Consider the following 18,045-nt stretch of genomic DNA (forward strand, 5'->3'; position numbering starts at 1 on the left):
TACGAAGAGTGGGGTAGCATAGACAACATTACATCATTGAAACATCTTCATGATTTGGAAATCCCAGACTACATGCATGTATTTGCATCATTGCATGCAACATGTATGTGTCGCATGATGTAGGCCTACAGTGAAATTCACATTTAAAGCCACTGCTACTTCTGCTGTGCTAAATGGGTTCTTTTACATGCTTTTTAGACAGCCCTGGTTTTGAAGGAGTTTCAGCCTAGCCTGGCCACGGAATCCTCCCCCTGCCACAGAAGGGTCTAATCTCTCCCTTCATCTCCTTCTGTAGATGAGCTGCTGGGAATGAGTGAAGGCAAATCTCCATCTCCTCAGAGGTCTAATAGTCTCCAGCATCAACGGCACTTCATACACAACCACTGGCTAGATTAGAGGGGAGTTGTAGGCTAGCACACGCACACACTGACTGACACACAAACACACACAGCTCTTTACCATGAAAGTCGTGTGAAGCGTGTGGCGTGACAACAACTTTGGCCCTCTCACCTCTCACCTCTCACCCCACCTTCCTACCTTGATGACACATTCACTGGATTTCCTTCTTTTCATGAAGAACTGAGCATGTTCTTTTGGAATAAATATAATTCACACTGTAGCCTATTTCAATCGTCTGAAACGCTTTGAGAGACGTTCATGTTCAACCAGAGATCGCTCCAGCAATCTAGGGTATGGCTTTAGGCCTACTGCAATAATAGGCCTATATGTGAAAGGATTGTCCAAGTTAATTTAAAGTTTTGTTTGATTTAGTCTTATTCTTTAACTTAGATTTTTTGGTTGAGATGGAAACGTGAATCCAAACTACCAATTATTAATTTGCCAACAAACTGCAATTAAAGCCAGATTAAGTCAATGGGATCTATCCAAGCAGTAGATACATCTCCTACTGCTCCTCCTAAATGTTGATATTTTGTTACATTTTCAACCAAATACAATTCAATCCCACTGGGCACAGAAGTATGTTCAACGTCTAATTTTGATTTACTGTTAGTTGAGTTGTAAACTAACGTGAATTCAACGTGAAATCAACTAAAGATATCACCATGTCATTCAGTGGCAACCCGTCATTCTGCCCCACCTGTTTTGAGCCCCACCTGTTTAGCTACATAAAATATGTTTTGCATGTTATTTTGCCATTAATACGTGTTACATATAAATTTGCAAACAATGTAAAAAAAAAATCTAAAATCATTGAGTTAATAAAGCCGCATACATATTTTTTGCTTTCTTGAGTAAGGCAGCTCCAAAATGCAGGTGTTTCAGCCTAGCTCAGAGCTTTCTGTGGTGGTGGGGCAGCCAGCGGAAAATACAGAGCTTAGGGGTTGGTCATGTTCTCTAGTTGCGCCTTGATTGGCTCAGTGTTCTGTCACTCATGGGGACACTACGTCACCGCAAAATCTACGGGTAGAGCTCGAAAATTGAAGCCCCTTGGGTGCTGCCATAGAGTTACATTAGAGGTGTCCATCCAAGAAGACTCATTGACCACAGATAAAATTATGTCAAATCACGTTATATCTACAGTAGCTTTGATTGGACTGATCATGTCAACATCATACTTTCAAAATCTTAGCTAGCAGTCATCATCATGAATCAAGTCGACAATCTACTGGCAAATCCTTTTCAAATAATGAAGATAATTTATAGATAAAACATATCAGTGCAGGTGGTGGCGCAGTGGTCTAGGGCACTGCATCACAGTGCTAGCTGTGCCAACAGAGACTCTGGGTTCGTGCCCAGGCTCTGTCGCAGCCGGCCGCGACCGGGAGGTCCGTGGGGCGACGCACAATTGGCCTAGCTTTCGTCTGGGTTAGGGAGGGTTTGGCCGGTAGGGATATCCTTGTCTCATCGCGCACTAGCGACTCCTGTGGCGGGCCGGGCGCAGTGCACGCTAACCAGGTGCATGGTGTTTCCTCTGACACATTGGCTGGCTTCCAGGTTGGATGCGTGCTGTGTTAAAAAGCAGTGCGGCTTGGTTGGGTTGGGTTGTGTTTCGGAGGATGCATGGCTTTCGACCTTCATCTCTCCCGAGCCCATACGGGAGTTGTAGTGATGAGACAAGATAGTAACTACTAACAATTGGATATGACGAAATCGGTCAAATTAAAAAAACATATCGGTGCTCATCGGCCATTGAAGATAAACATTACACAACAAGTTGGAAATTGCAAATTCAACAACAAATGGTTTGGAAGGAATCAGTGGCTGCAAGCATTGCAAAGATATCAGTAGCCTGCTATTCAGTGGAGTTGGTGTGTGGTCCAAGTAAGGCTTTAAGGGTCTCTTTTCCAAGATTAAAATTATAAACACTTAACATTGGCCATGCTGTCACTCCAGCATGACTTCTGCATGCTCAAAGCAACTGGAAACTCAGAACTGGGAAATCTCAGACTTCAATAAATTCAAGACAACTGGGAACTCTGAAAAAAACTAGCTCCGACTGGGAAAATACATTTTGAACGGTCATCATCCAACTCGGAATTGCTAGTCGGGAACTAAGGCTTCTTTCTAGAGTTTCAAACTGAAGATCACTGACGTCATCATGATTCAACCTTGTTTTTTTTTTTGTTTCCAGCAGCATAAATCCAGAGAATGCCAGACTTTGATTACAAAATTCTCCCACGAAGGACCACCGCACCAGCTTCCTGTTCAAGTGAGCACAGCACAACAAGGTGAGTCCAAAAATGTCTTGTATGCTGCTGCATGAAAGATGTGATATGCCAGGGAGATATGTATACTGTAGCTAAGAAAGTAATACCAGGTGTATGCTGTGTAATAAGCTGTCGTACTGAAACAGGAAAGGGCCTTCCCCAAACTGTTGCCACAAAGTTGGAAGCATAGAATGGTCTAGAATCCCGTAGCATTAAAATTTCCCTTCAATAAAACTAAGGGACCTAGCCTGAACCATGAAAACAGCTCTAGACCATTATTCCTCCGCCACCAAACTTTACAGTTGGCACTATGCATTGGGTCAGGTAGCGTTCTCCTGGCATCCAACAACCCAGATGAATCCGTTGGACTGCCAGATAGTGAAGTCTGATTCATCACTCCAGAGAACGCGTTTCCACTACTACAGAGTCCAATGGCGGCGAGCTTTACACCAGTAGCTGTTGATAAAAGGCCTAATTAGCATCATAAATGATTTATGAGATAAAGTACGGTTACATTTAATTGGCTCTGTTAAACCATTTTGAATGACTTTGACAGCAACAGTGAATCTATTTTGTTTTTAGGTGGAGATCTCTCAACAGCACATTGGTAATAGTCAGTGACAAATATAAAAGACGGGGCTTGGTTAAACCCCTGGATCGGAGACCAAAAAATAGCTGTAGATAGATAAATGATCCAGTAGAAGGTGTTGCCCAGCCTACTGTTTTTTTCTGATAGTGGCTTTTACAGTGCCTTCGGAAAGTATTCAGACTCGTTGACTTTTCCACACTTTGTTAAATTTCAGCCTTATTCTAAAATGGATTAAATAAACTATTTTCATCGGCAACCTACACACAATACCCCATAATAACAAAACTAAAACAGGTTAAAAGTTTTACTAATTTATTGAAAATAAAAAACAGAAATACTTTATGGACATAAGGATTCAGACTATTTGCTATGAGACTTGAAATTGAGCTCTGGTGCATCCTGTTTCCATTGAACATCCTTGAGATGTTTCTACTACTTTATTGGAGTCCACCTGCGGTAGATTCATTTGATTGGACATGATTTGGAAAGGCACACAGCTGTCTATATAAGGTCCCACAGTTGACAGAGCATGTTAGAGCAAGTGTCATACCCAGGACGCTGGGCCAATTGTGTGCTGCCTTATGGGACTCTGAATCACCACTCCGGAACTCATCAAAAGTTGCCAAAGTAGCCTATTTTAAATTGTTACAAACAAGTGAAGTTGATTGGGCCTATACAGCCTATTTCAATCATATTGAAATTAATTTAATGGTCAATCAATTGAGTTCTATTTTGCGACTAGGATACTGTCTGTCATTTTTGTCTCAAGTATTTCATGATGTGTGACAACATGTGCGCAATGAAGTGCCTAATCTGTGATCCAGTGCATTGTAATTGGGTAAGCATAATAAACCGCTTCAATAGCTATTTGCAGCCATAGGTAGTAAAATTTCTCTAGTAGCTGATCCATCGTCAGTATTGTGGAATACTTCTAATGCTAAGGTAAGATCTGGTTCCAGAGCAGCGCTGCTTTTCCTTCGATCCTATCAGTATCTACACATGGTCTGACGCACTTAGCGAACATTCTCTCCACGCGCTTGTTTGGGAAACACTTAAAACATTGGCTCCTAAATAACGATGCATCTGGTATGATCATTCTAATGTTTAAGTTACATCACAACTGGGAAACTAGGCCCTGATCAAGACCACCTGTCTGGTGAGTAGCCTATTGTTTCGTTTACATTTTCTAAACCGAGGAGGTCCTCGAGCACTATGTCACTTGCCCTTTCTTTATTCAGGAAAGGAGTTGATTAAATCAGCATGACCACAGTGATTAGATGAAGGAAGATCCCCCTCAACTACCCTATTGGCCTATTGATTGTGGTGTTTAAGTTGATCTGATGTCAATGGTTCAAAGCGAAATCTCGGCCTACCTGGAGTTTTGGGGTAGTGAGGCTTGCAGACAGTCATGATTTGTGCTCTGGAAATGTGAAAGGTTGTGCAGTGGGGTCCAAATAGTGATGAACCCTAGCGGTAGGTGAGAGAGGATGACCCCCAGACCCCAATCCCTGTAAGGACTGCCTAGACTGGACAAGACCAGACAGACCACACCAGAAGTTTCCCATACCACACCAGAATGTTCCCACACAACTCACCTTATCCAGGCTTCTCTAACTGTGTTCTGTGTGTGTGTGCCACCCACTAGTAGCCCTCATCCGTACACACTGATGTCTAACTTGCTACTTCCAAACTTGGGAAGAATAGAGAATGTATGGTTGGCAGTGGATATCTTATTCCTAGTGATCCCTATAGTGCCCATCTGATAGAACTTCCAAAACATCATTCAGGTAGGGGCTGCATCCAACTCATGTCTCAAGTATGCATGTTGTATTGGCCTATTTATTGCTTACTTGATTGATTGATTTTATTTGCCAGTAAAAACATATTTTTTAAACGTGTCAGCGGTATCACACAAAAAGACAGACTTATTTCCATTGTGATCCCTAGCTTGATAACTGAACACCTTTTGTGATGTCTGCAGTGTCATGTCTGCTTTCTATCTTGATTCAATTATTGACGTCCATTTTGGTACTGTCCTCAGCCAACATTAGTTGTTTGGTCTGTCTGTTCTCTATTTCACAAGCCAATGAACTAAGAGTGAAGGACCAATAGAGAGCAGCAGAGTACACGACATGGACAATTCTGTCACATAATTAAGGGGGAAATCATGGCAGAAGATGCAATCAAATAAATCGAAATGATGATAAGGAAACCGTGAATTTAAAATGTGCTAGTAATTAATAATATTGTAATTACCTGTAATATTATTATGATACTTATTTTATTATTAATGCAGGAATCCACATTTTTGATTTGCTCTATGTCTGACCAATGGCTGCACAGTTCCACTGAGAGCCAGCTGGGGGAAGAGGAAGGCTGTGAAGGAGAGATGGGGAAGAGAAAGGGATCAGGAAGTCGGAATGTGGGTCCCTGTGTGTGATGTGATTGTTAACAGAAATGTGTCAGCCCAGCCCCAACCACCCTTGAGCCCAGGGCCCCGTGCTGCCTGCAGAACTCAGAGCCAGGCTGGAGGTGTGGGGGACTCTGCCTCTGAACGCTGCAGTGCCGTGCGGCCCCAGATAACTTATCATCCCTGTCTCCAGTGGAACAACCGTAAACTCTCGGGAGGAGGAAGAGGGGGGAGAGAGGGGCCATAGTGGAAGGCTGAGCATAGAGCTATCTTTGGCCATGTAGGGTCCACCCATTCTGGGGAGGGTTCGGTGGGTCACCCCCTTCCTTAGACAGGCCTGGAGCTGGAAGAACCCTGGTGGCAGAAGGAGACTCTGTGATGGGATCTAATCAGGAAGGAAGGCATAAGGCCCACAGACAAATGAGGCATCAATCAGGACACATCACTTTCCAGTCATTCTGCAAGACTGAAACCGACTGGAGCGACACTACGGCCATGAAACTATGTCTAACACATTATTTGGGGCGGCAGGTAGATTAGTGGTTAGAGTGTTGGACTAGTAACCGAAAGTTTGCAAGATTGAATCCCTGAGCTGACAAGGTAAAAATCTGTCGTTCTGCCCCTGAACAAGGCAATTAACCCACTGTTCCTAGGCCGTCAATTGTAAATAAGAATTTGTTCTTATGTAGCCAATCCCCTTCAGTATTTCATTCTGTCTAGACTTTCCATGTACTTATTTGTGCCTTTCAACACTGGGAAAGCAGATGACAGCCTCAACCTAACAGGATATGAGATTTTGGCCAACCCGCCAACCCGTGATAATTGCATGGGTGGATGGGATTTGTAGTTCTGTATTTGGAGGGAACTTGCATTATCGTCATTTGTTATCAATTAAGGATTTGAGGCACGTTGGTTTTTGAATAATGCTTGGTGCTCTGATGAACAGCTTGGCAGGAGCAGCTTGATTTAATTCTTTATAATGCAGGGTTATAGTCTAAGGCTGGAGTAGTTGCTGACCTTTGCAGCTATAAAAACATTTTTTGGTATTTCTGATTTGTTTGGTTTTTGTAACTTTTGCATACCTAAATATACCTTATTACAATGTAGTTTACATATGTAATTACACTGTAACAAGTATTGTAATTAATTGTAATAATTAATAGTTACACTGTAGTAACAACATGTATCTGGTGGTAATTGCAGTCTTTAATTACAGTGGTGTAACAACGAATGCTTGTTACCGTGCTTGTTACAAATGTTCAAGATTCCGATTTTATAAGTGTTAGCCAATTGAAAACCAACCACCTCATTGACACAACTCTGCTATAAAGGGCTCTGGGAGTCTGATACCCAGGCCTTCGTCCAGCTGTTGAAATTCATGGGAGCTTATGAGCGCTATAGCAAAAACCTGTTTTATTGTTAAACCATTTAACAGTGTATTTGACCTGGAAAGCAACAGTAGCTAAGGAGGGCAGGGCTTGACAATGGGTGGATGACTTTATTAAGCATCAATCTCAAAGCATTTACAAATTAGTAAACAGTTATGGCTAAAATTGAGAGATCGTCATTCAGTACTTGCCAAATTAGGGGGCCTATTTAACTTGGTTAAATAATGGTTTATAAATGCACTTAAAATGGTCATAAGACAACCTCTTATGTTGTCATGTAACCTTGCAGAGGTCTACTGGTGGAACCGCATTCTCACTTTTGGATGGGACACACTGTTGCACTTGTTTATTTATCCCAGGCGGCATCACGTCAAGATCTGCCCATCTATGAAACTCGTTCAAAATAACGAAGACCTTGAACATGCCTACAATTTGTGTTAACACTGACTTGGTGACAGTGAAAGTCGCCCAGTAAAATGCTACTAGAGTAAAAGTCTAAAAGTATTTGATTATTTGAATATACTTAAGTCTCAAAAGTAAATGCAATTGCTAAAATATACTTATTTATCAAAAGTAAAAGTATAAATAACCTATATTAAGCAAACCAGACGGCATGATCTTGTGTTTTTAATTTACGGATAGCCAGGGGCACACTACAACATTCAGACATCATTTACAAACAAAGTATTTGTGTTTAGTTAGTCCACCAGATCAGAGGCAGTAGGGATGACCAGGGATGTTCTCTTGATAAGTGCATGAATTTAACAATTTTCTTGTCCTGCTAAGCATTCAAAATGTAACTTTTGGGTGTCAGGGAAAATGTATGGAGTAAAAAGTATATTATTTTCTTCAGGCATGTAGCGGAGTAAAAGTTGTAAATTATAAATGGTAAACTAAAATACAGATACCCCAAAAGCCTACTTGTTTATTTTTCCTAAGTACTTTGCACCACTGCATCTACAGTACAGAATAGACTGTCCATGCCTTGACAGCTAACATTAGCCACCTAGCTACTTAAAGCTGGCAAATAGCTACCTAGCTGGGCTCGATGGTCTTATCTTCTCTGATCCTTGTTCTCGGGGTATCCGTATGGTACCCAAGGGTATTACGTTAGCTAGCTAGCTAGCTAGCTAGCTAATTATGTCATCAAACCTAGTACACTAGGTTTAAAAAGAGTACATCATTCAAAAGTTTGGGGTCATTTAGAGAAGTCCTTGTCTTTGAAAGAAAAGCACATTTTTTGGCCTTTAAAATAACTTCAAATTGATCAGAAATACACTGTAGACATTGTTAATGTTGTAAATGACTATTGCAGCTGGAAAAGGCTGATTTTAATGGAATATATACATAGGCGTACAGATGCCCATTATCAGCAACCATCACTCCTGTGTTCCAATGGCACGTCTGGTTAGCTAATCCAAGTTTATCATTTTAAAAGGCTAATGGATTGTGAGGAGGAAGGGGAAGACCACCCTCCTCTGTGAATTTAGAAAACCCTTTTTCAATTATGTTAGCACAGCTGAAAACTGTTGTTCTGATTAAAGAAGCTATAAAACTGGCCTTCTTTAGACTAGTTGAGTATCTGGAACATCAGCATTTGTGGGTTCGATTACAGGCCCAAAATGGCTAGAAACAAAGGACTTTTGTCTGAAACTTGTCAGTCTATTCTTGTTCTGAGAAATGAAGGCTATTCCATGCGAGAAATTGCCAAGAAACTGAGGATCTCGTACAATGCTGTGTACTACTCCCTTCACAGAACAGCGCAAACTGGCTCTAACCAGAATAGAAAGAGGAGTGAGAGGCCCCGGTGCACAACTGAACAAGAGGAAAAGTACATTAGAGTGTCTAGTTTGAGAAACAGACGCCTCACAAGTCCTCAACTGGCAGCTTCATTAAATAGTCCCCGCAAAACACCAGTCTCAATGTCAACAGTGAAGAGGCGACTCTGGGATGCTGGCCTTCTTGGCAGAGTTCCTCTGTCCAGTGTCTGTGTTATTTTGCCCATCTTAATCTTTTCTTTGTATTGGCCAGTCTGAGATATGGCTTTTTCTTTGCAACTCTGCCTAGAAAGCCAGCATCCCGGAGTCGCCTCTTTACTGTTGACGTTGAGATTGGTGTTCTGCGCATTCACAAGTAGGTAATTAAAGCCTATTGAGCCTCCAACCTTGCTAATCTTAGACACCCAGTGCATCTGTCCATGAGAGGTTACAACCTTGTGACAGTTGTTACTGATTTGGATGCAGCTGAAAAGAAACAAAACCCTAAATTGGTGAATTTTTGTGGAAACTTTCCCATTTGTAACAAGCACGCTAACAAGCCACCAATTACCACCAGTTAGTTACATGTTATTACAGTGTAACTATGAGGTATTACAATTAACTACAATACTAGTTACAGTGTAATTACACATGTAACAACCTTTTTTTTGTTCTGACTGTGCTATACATGATTATCTGAGGTTTGGAGCGCATAAGATTACAGTAATAATGTTGTTAATATATGCACATTGAAATGCAATCTGTTGCTATGCAGTACCGGTACCTCAAAGTGCTTTCTGATCTACCACATTTTACACTTGACTTGTTTCCTTTCTTGACAGTTTTACAGTTATTTTATTGATTCAATTTCACTTTAACTACGTCCACCAGTAGATGACCCTATTCCTTTACTATAATGACCAATCCCATAACCAGTGCGTTAGAAATCATCAATGCACTAGAAAGAACAATTAAAAGGGAATCGGTACAACATTTGTTAATACAACATTCAGAACATACCTAGACATAATGCTTTGATTAAGTTGCGTTTTCAGCTCCCCGTGGTCTCTTCTGCAGGCAATAACATGGTAAATATACCTGCGTTAAACTGTAAAGGGGTTGCTGTGAATTTGACTGCAACTTACAGGCAGCCAGTGCGAAGTAAGTTACTGTATTTCGTATTGCACTACTGTAATCTAAACACAGAATTAAAGCAAGTACTTTGTCATGATGGCACACAGTAAAATAGCAGAGAATGGACTAATATACAGTAAAACATGTATTAATTAATGGATGAGCGAATGACATTAATAGAGGGGAGATGGGGTTTGTATTTCACAGTATTTTACCGTAATGTGATTGGTGCGAGCTGCTTGGCTGCTTGGTAATGTGTTTACACATTGCAGCATAAGTTAATATTTGGTGTTTTTTTTATCACTTGCACATCTAGAGGCCTTAACAAAGGCTTCCAAACTGTCAGTGACTACAGGGCAAAACATACCAAAACGACGTGGCAAAATCCAATTTTGCCTTACGACTCACCCTAAATTTATTTCCGCTGCTATATCGATCACTATGTACAGTACCCAGAAAGACTCACTATGTACAGTCCCTTCACTATGTAAAGTCCCTTCATAGCCCTTGACTTATTCCACATTCTGTTGTGTTACATTTTTTAAATCATTTGAATTCAGCCTGTATCTTATCCATCTACACACAATACCCCATAATGACAACGTGAAGAATTGTTGAAATGTCGGCAAATCTCTTGAAAATGAAACACAGAAATATCTCATTTACGTAAGTATTCACACCCCTGAGTCACTACATGTTAGAATCACATTTGGCAGCCATTACAGTTATGAGTCTTTCTGGGTAAGTCTCTAAGAGCTTTGAAAAATTGGATTGTACAATATTTGCCCGTTACTCTTTTCAAAATGATTCAAGCTCTGTCAAACTGGTATTGATCCTAGCTAAACAACCATTTTCAGGTCTTGCCATAAATTTTCAAGCAGATTTAAGTCAAAACTGTAACTCTGGCATGCAGGATCTTTCGCTGTCTTCTTGGTAAGCAACTCCAGTGTAGATTTGTTCTTGTGTTTTAAGTTAATGTCCTGCTGAAAGGTTAGTTAATCTCCCAGTGTGTCATGCCCTGACCTTAGAGATCCTTATTTATTCTCTATGTTTGGTTAGGTCAGGGTGTGACTCTGGTGGGAGAATCTATGTTTTCTATTTCTTTGTTGTTTTTGCCTAGTGTGGTTCCCAATCAGAGGCAGCTGTCTATCGTTGTCTCTGATTTGGGAGCATATATAAATTGTCATTTTCCGTTTGGGTTTTGTAGGGAGTTAATTTCTGTTTAGCTGTTTTGTTGCCTGACAGAACTGTGCGCTTTCGTTTTTTGTACTTTGTTATTTTGTTGCGGTGTTGTGGATAATCATGGACGCCTACCACGCTGCACCATGGTACGGTCATTCTACCACTAACGACAGATGTAACAGAACTCCCCACCACGTGGGAGGAGATTCTGGCTGGGAGGGATCGCCTCCCATGGGAGCAGACAGAGGCAGCAAGGAGGGAGCAACTATACAAGGGGTCACAGCTAGCACGGAAGCCCAAGAGGCAGCTCCAAAAACTTTTTTGGGGGGGGCACACGGGCAGATTGGCGGAGTCAGGGTTTAGACCTGAGCCAACTCCTCATGCTTACCGTGGGGAGCGTGTGACCGGTCGGGCACCGTGTTATGCGGTGATGCGCACCATGTCTCCAGTGCGCAGTCACAGCCCGGTGCGCTATATTCCAGCTCCCCGCATTGGCCGGGCTAGATTGGGCATCCAGCCAGGATGGATGGTGCCGACTCAGCCCTTCTGGCCTCCAGTGCATCTCTTCAGCCCAGGATATCCTGCGCCGGCTCTGCGCACTGTGTCTCCGGTGCGTCTGCACAGCCCAGTGCGTCCTGTGCTAGCACCCTGCATTTGCCGGGCGAAAGTAACCATCCAGCCAGGACGGGTTGTGCCAGCTCTACGCTTGAGACCTCCAGTGCTCCTCCACGGCCCAGTGTATCCGGTGCGTGCCTGCTCCACGCACCAGGCTTCCAGTGCATCTCCCCAGTCCGATGAGACCTGTTCCGGTTCCACGTACCAGGCCTCCAGTATGTCTCCCCAGCCTAGTAAGCCCTGTGGCAGCTCCACGCACCAGGCTTCCAGTACGTCTCCTCAGTCCGGTGAGACCTGTTCCGGCTCCACGTACGAAGCCTCCAGTGATAATCCATGGCCCGAAGCCTCCAGTGATGATCCATGGCATGAAGCCTCCAGTGATGATCCATGGCCCGAAGCCTCCAGTGATGATCCATGGCCCGAAGCCTCCAGTGATGATCCATGGCCCGAAGCCTCCAGTGATGATCCATGGCACAAAGCCTCCAGTGATGATCCATGGCACAGAGCCTCCAACGACAGTCCCCAGTCCGGAGCCTGCAGAGACGGTCCACAGTCTAGAGCCTCCAGCGACGGTCCCCAGTCCGGAGCCTCCAGCAGCGATCCCCAGTCCCGAGCCCCCAGCGGCAGTCTGCAGTCCAGAGCCTCTGGCGATGATCTACGGTCCAGAGGTCCCGGCGACGATCCCTGCACCGGAGGCGCCACCGAAGTGGGGGGAGCCTAAAGTGGGGCGTGGTCTGTTTCCCGCACCGGACCCCCCACCGAGAGAAAATGCCCACCCGTACCCTCCCCTATAGGTTCAGGTTTGCGGCCGGAGTCCGCACCTTTGGGAGGGGTACTGTCACGCCCTGACCTTAGAGATCCTTATTTATTCTCTATGTTTGGTTAGGTCAGGGTGTGACTCGGGTGGGAGAATCTATGTTTTCTATTTCTTTGTTGTTTTTGCCTAGTGTGGTTCCCAATCAGAGGCAGCTGTCTATCATTGTCTCTGATTAGGGATCATATATAAATTGTGATTTTCCGTTTGGGTTTTGTGGGGAGTTATTTTCTGTTTAGCTGTTTTGTTGCCTGACAGAACTGTGCGCTTTTGTTTTTCTACTTTGTTATTTTGTTGCGGTGTTCAGTTTATTAAAAATAATGAACGCTTACCACGCTGCACTTTGGTCTCATTCCGACAACAGCCGTAACACAGTGTCTGATGGAAAGCAGACTGAACCAGGTTTTCCTCTAGGATTTCGCCTGAGCTTAGCTCCATTCCTTTTATTTTTTATCACAAAAACTCCCCAGTCCTTAACGATTACAAGCATACCTACAACATGAACTATACTGAAACTACAGTGTAGCCTTCGAGGAACTAAACTGGACTTTATGCAAACTGGAAACCAAATATCCTGAGGCCGCATTTATTGTAGGAGGGGATTTTAACAAAGCAAATTTGAGGATAATGCGACTGAAGATCTATCAACACATTGACTGTAGTACTCGTTTATAGAAAACACTCATTTAGGGATCACTGCTACTCGCCTTTTCGAGCTGCCTACAAGGCCCTCCCCCGCCCTCCCTTCGGCAAATCAGAGTATTACTCCAATTTGCTCCTCCCTTCCTTTAATCTCTGTAAGCAGAAACTCAAACAGGAAGTACCCATGCAAAGGTCTATTCAAAGCTGGTCTGACCGATCGGTATCCATGCTTCGAGATTGTTTGCCTCTGAGAATAACATCGACACTTACACAGACACTGACTGAGTTCATCAGGAAGTGTAGAGGATGTTGTTCCAGAGGTGATTATTAAAACCTACCCAAATCAGAAATAGATGGCAGAATTCGTGCAAAACTGAATGCACGAACCACTGCATTTAACCCTGGCAAGGTGACTGGAATATGGTTGAAAATCAATAGTGTCGTTATTCCCCCCATAAAACAATCAAACAGGCAAAACATCAGTACAGACACAGAGTGGAGTCGCAATTCAACGGCTCAGACACGAGACGTCTGTGGCAGGGTCTACAGACAATCACGGATTACAAAGGGAAAACCAGCCATGTCGCGGACACCGAAGTCTTGCTCCCAGACAAGCTAAACACCTTCTTCACCCGCTTTGAGGATAACACAGTGCCACCGACGCAGACCGCTCCCAAGGACTGTGGGCTCTCGTTCTCCGTGGCTGACGTGAGTAAGTCATTTCAGCATGTTAACCCTCGGAAGGCTGCCGGCCCAGATGGCATACCTAGCCGCTTCCTCAGAGCATGCGCAGACCAGCTGGCTGGAGTGTTTACAGACATATTCAATCTCTCCCTATCCCAGTCTGCTGTCCCCACTTGTTTCAAGATGTCCACCATTGTTCCTGTACCCAAGAAAGCAAAGATAACTGTAGCACTCACTTCTGTCATCATGACATGCTTTGAGAGGCTAGTTAAGGATCATATCACCTCTACCTTACCTGACACACTAAACCCACTTCAATTTGCTTACCACCGCAATAGATCCACAGATGATGCAATCACCATTGCACTGCACACTGCCCTATCCCATCTAGACAAGAGGAATACCTACGTCAAAATGCTGTTCATTGACTATAGTTCAGCCTTCAACACCATAGTACCCTCCAAACTCATCATTAAGCTAAGGGCCCTGGTTCTGAACCCCACCCTGTGCAACTGGGTCCTGGACTTCCTGACAGGCCGCCCCCAGGTGGTGAAGGTAGGAAACAACCCCTCCACCTCGCTGATCCTCGACACAGGGGCCCCACAAGGGTGCTGGCTCAGCCCCCTCCTGTACTCCCTTTTCACCCATGACTGCACGGCCACGCACGCATCCAAATCAATGACAAAGTTCGCAGACCATACAACAGTAGTAGGACTGATTACCAACAATGACGAGACAGCCTACAGGGAGGAGGTGAGGGCCCTGGCAGAGTGGGAACAGGAAAATAACCTCTCTCTCAATGTCAACAAAATGATAGAGCTGATCATGGACTACAGGAAACAGCAGAGGGAGCATCTAGTGCAATCAAATGCGTTCTCCTGTTCTATTGGTTTTCATTCAACTTTCTTTCATTGTCTAGCAGCCAAAGGCATTATCCTAGTCACATTAGCAACCCATGATGGTTGCAGCATCTTTGAACCTCCCCCTTTCTAAACGTCTAACTGATATCGGCTATGAAAAGCCAACTGACATTTACTCCTGAGGTGCTGACTTGATGCACCCTCGACAACTACTGTGATTATTATTATTTTGACCATGCTGGTCATTTATGAACATTTGAACATCTTGGCCATGCTCTGTTATAATCTCCACCCGGCACAACCAGAAGAGGACTGGCCACCCCTCATAGCCTGTTTCCTCTCTAGGTTTCTTCCTAGGTTTTGGCCTTTCTAGGGAGTTTTTCCTAGCCACCGTGCTTCTACACCTGCATTGCTTGCTGTCTGGGGTTTCAGGCTGGGTTTCTGTCCATCTCTGTCCATGAAACTGCTTGCATGTGCACGGTGTGCATTTTAGAAAGGTGTTTTCCTGCTAATTGCATTTTTGAACATCTGTGTGTAGGTTTACCATGTACACATTGCTGTGCCTAGAAAGTAAAGAAAAATAGTTTATCAACATTTTAAACTAAATATTCTGATCTGTTCCATCAGCCTTATTAATTGATACAGCATATACCTCCACTACACTACTTTGATACACATTTCGAGGATTAAGAAGTGAGAATACACAATGCCTGCAATACACCACTGGCTCCGATGTTATGATACTGATGATTTGTCCGCCACCGTTAGTTTATTTGCATTTCTACTATTGTGACTAGATGAAGTAAGCCTTCAGCTCCATAAATTGGTTGTGTCGGGGACAACAGTTGTTGACAACTGTAGCATTGTAGCTAAGCCTCAATCATTTTCCTAACTTTAACTTCATTCTCCTAACCTGTTGTGTTAATTCGCCCAACCTGCCACGTTAATTATCCCAGCCTGCCAAGTTAATTATCCTAACCTGCCACGTTAATTATCCCAACCTGCCACGTTAATTATCCTAACCTGCCACGTTAATTATCCCAACCTGCCAAGTTAATTATCCTAACCTGCCACGTTAATTATCCCAACCTGCCAAGTTAATTATCCTAACCTGCCACGTTAATTATCCCAACCTGCCAAGTTAATTATCCTAACCTGCTATGTAAACAAACCATCTGTGGCAACAAATCATCAGTAACACCACATCCCTAATTTTGAAGTCACTCAAAATACTTCTAGGATGGCAAGTTTCAGACAGGGCCTTCAGAAAGTATTCACCCCACTTGATTCTCTTGACATTTTGCTTTCTCCGGATATACTGTCCCTGTCCATACAGCCAGCTGTATTCTCAGTAGAAGAACTCAAGTCCTTTTGTTCACCTGACCTAGAATACCTCACAATCAAAAGCCGACTGCATTACCTCCTGAGAGAATTCTCTTCAGTCATTGTCACAGCTGTGTATATTCCCCCTTAAGCCGATACCATGACAGCTCTCTCACGACAGCTCTTATTTCTTTATGTATTATTTCTTACATTGTTACCCCAGAAAATCTGAAGTCTTATTACATACAGCTGGGAAGAACTATTGGATATAAGAGCAACGTCAACTTACCAACATTACGACCAAGATTACGACTTTCCCAAAGCGGATCCCCTGTTCGGATCACCACCCAGGACAATGGATCTGATCCCAGTAGGCGACCAAAAACAACGGTGCAGCAGAAGGGGCAAACGGAGCGGTCTTCTGGTCAGGCTCTGTAGACGGGTACATTGGTCACCGCTCCCGTGTATACTACTCGCCAATAAAACCAGCCCCGGGCACTGACACCGACCTCTTGCTCCCAGACAAATTAAACAACTTATTTGCTCGCTTTGAGCATGTGCAGCATGTGCAGATGGCCCTGTGCAATTGGGTCCTGGAATTTCTGACGGGCCGCTCCCAGATGGTGAGGGTAGGAAACATCACCCCACTGATCCTCAACACTGGGGCCCCACAAGGGTGCGTTCTCGGTCTTCTCCTGTACTCCCTGTTCACCCATGACTGCGTGGCCATGCATGCCTCCAACTCAATCATCAAGTTGCAGACAACACTACAGTGGTAGGCTTGATTACCAACAACGACGAGATGGCCTACAGGGAGGAGGTGAGGGCCCTCGGAGTGTGGTGTCAGAAAAATAACCTCACACTCAACCTCAACAAAACAAATGAGATTGTCTTGGACATCAGGAAACAGCAGAGGGAGCACCCCCCTATCCACATCGATGGGACAGTAGTGGAGAAAGTGGACATTTTTAAGTTCCTCGGCGTACACATCACGGGCAAACTGAAATGGTCCACCCACACAGACAGTGTGGTGAAGAAGGCGCAAACAGCGCCTCCTTAACCTCAGGAGGCTGAAGAAATTTGGCTTGGCACCATAAGACAAACTTTTACAGACTCACCACTGAGGAAGATGCAAGGGCCCAGCATTGAAACAAAGGTGTCAAGATTCTTGTTTTAGCTACAGGATTACTCCTCAAGCTACAACTGGGTTGTCACCTGCAGAAATGTTGATGTCAAGGAGGTTAAGGTCAACCTTAGATCTCATCAGACCATAGCTGAAAATGAAAATACAACAAAAGCAAATGGAATCAAACATGTAACCATGACAACCTGAGCCAAACTTAGAAGTTTCTCACCTGGAGATGATGTCTATACAAGAAACTATGGGTTTGGTCCTAAATGGATTCCAGCTACCATTGAGGATTGCTCAGGACCAGTATCTCATACTGTGATCATTAGAAGTGGACCAAGACTAAGGAGACACGTGGATCAGATCCGAGTTAGAATTCCAGTTCCATCTGGATCAATGCTTAAACAAGCAGGACAGGACATTGGAACGTTCCCCAGAGTTGCAGTTGGACAAACCACCTGAGACCAACAATGCTCAACTTTTTGAAACCACCCGTCCGGGACGACCTCATGTGAAAGTCTCCACAAAAGGACTTTGTTTCACCATCAAGGGGTGAAGAGCTGGTGGCACCAGCTACACCACCTCCGAGACGCTCTATTAGAGAGAGACGTCCGCCAGGCTTTTTCAGATCCTAAAGGAGAGCATGTTTTGAAATAATGTAAATATGAAAATAGCATAGCTCAAAGGAAATAAGTTGGGTTATTAGCTTTAAGGGGGGGCATGTAGTAACCTGGTATAATTATGTTTACCAATAGATGGCAGTATTGACTCAAGATGGAGGTTTGCTTTTCGCTATCCTTATCCATTTCCTATATCTGCCTATATAAACGTGATTTAAGAAAGCTTCAG

General features: G+C 43.7%; 1 protein-coding gene across 1 annotated transcript in view; it reads left to right on the forward strand.

Annotated features, from left to right (window-relative positions):
• The first annotated feature begins 3,821 nt into the window (after positions 1 to 3,821).
• Positions 3,822 to 18,045, forward strand: part of LOC115101167 (T-box transcription factor TBX5-A-like) — a 43,019-nt gene continuing 28,795 nt past the window's right edge. The window contains exon 1 of the mRNA XM_065004774.1: positions 3,822 to 4,096. The gene's annotated coding sequence lies outside the window, so the exon portion shown is untranslated. The remainder of the gene's footprint in view (positions 4,097 to 18,045) is intronic.

This window comes from Oncorhynchus nerka, linkage group LG19, assembly GCF_034236695.1.
Source record: "Oncorhynchus nerka isolate Pitt River linkage group LG19, Oner_Uvic_2.0, whole genome shotgun sequence".
Lineage (NCBI taxonomy): Eukaryota > Metazoa > Chordata > Actinopteri > Salmoniformes > Salmonidae > Oncorhynchus > Oncorhynchus nerka.